This window comes from Penaeus monodon, chromosome 37, assembly GCF_015228065.2.
Source record: "Penaeus monodon isolate SGIC_2016 chromosome 37, NSTDA_Pmon_1, whole genome shotgun sequence".
NCBI lineage: Eukaryota > Metazoa > Arthropoda > Malacostraca > Decapoda > Penaeidae > Penaeus > Penaeus monodon.
Window position 1 is genome coordinate 9,362,191 of NC_051422.1, and position 1,557 is coordinate 9,363,747.

Consider the following 1,557-nt stretch of genomic DNA (forward strand, 5'->3'; position numbering starts at 1 on the left):
AGAACTATCCAAGTCGCTGAGAACCTCCACGCCACACACCGTTCAGCACCGCATGGCCCTCACCAGTATCTCGATGCGTCCCTCTTGTTACACGTCTTTAGCAGGGTCTTTGTAATGTGCTCCTTTCTAAAGCAGTGCAAACAGCACTGAGCGATCCAGTTTCTCACCATGGCCCGTAGTAAGACACTTTATCCATGTATTTGGTAATATTTGGTGGCAAGCCTACGGGTCTCAGGCGTGGCCCCCTCACTCTCTTCATCGCCACAACGAAGTCCACCTAAAACCTGAAAGACTTTCAGGTTAATTCGAGCAACATGGCCTTCCCTGTGGCCTCCCAGACACTTCTTGATATCGTTTTGTCTCCAGAAGGTTTTGGAACGCGGAGATTCTCCTCACACTTAGTCCCCCGCGCCACATGTGTTAATTCAGATCTCGCGTAGTTCGGAAACTGATGGCCTGCGTGCCCACCGGCGTGGGTGTGCGACTCGCCCGATGCCTCAAGCAACACTGAGTCTCCCTGTACTCCCCTCCCCATACCCGGCCCTGCCCTCCTCCCGAGCCTCCATTCCCCCTTCTTTCCCGGCCCCTCCCCCCATTTTACGCTCCCTCCCCCACCCTCTAACATCCCCGCCCCTGACCCGCCGACCTACGCGCAGACCATGACCGCCCCCTCGCCGCAGACGCAGCTCCGGCAGATGCGTTCCCGGGACGTCGCCGGCTGTGCCTTGCGCTGGAGGGCCGGAAGTGAGAAGACGAATTTCGGCGGACAGAAACCCATTTGTTTTCGCATTATCATCCCTGAAAAAGCTGAGAAAGCGGGAATTGTTCAGTCATAAGTAAATGCCGGGCAACGTGCCCCGCTTCCACCTCCGCCTGGCACAGTGCCACCCCCTGCCCTCCTCCCCTCCTTTCGTCTTACGTACGGAGGTAGACATACACCGCCAGTACATTTAAGAAACATACACAACTGTAAACATATTCGAATAAGTGCACACAACAATCTCAAGAGGCATTCACTCATGATAAATGGCCCATATCCATTTGCATATTCACGTGCACTCGCACCCAGACACACACGTACGAATACACACGTACAAGCGCGAGCAATTACACACAAAAACACAAGCAGACAAAACTCAACACATACACACAAAAACACGCACACACACAAACAAAAGCACACAAGAACACAAACAAACAGACACATACGCACACATACACAAACAGACACACATGCACACATACACAAACAGACACACACGCACACATACACAAACAGACACACGCACACACACAAACAGATACACGCACACACACAAACACAAACAGACACACGCACACACACACACGCACACGCACACGCACACGCACACGCACACGCACACGCACACGCACACGCACACACACACACACACACACACACACAAGCACAACACAACACACACACACACAATTTAGCTTTTTACCGACATCGACCACGTACTTACCAACACCACAAAACTGACGCCATCTTATCATACTATTTAGGTCTACAATCTGTTATCGTACATGCAATTG

General features: G+C 52.0%; 1 pseudogene; it reads right to left on the reverse strand.

The window, feature by feature from the left end:
* Positions 1–80, reverse strand: part of LOC119596369 — a 2,281-nt pseudogene extending 2,201 nt beyond the window's left edge.
* Positions 81–1,557: the final 1,477 nt, after the last annotated feature.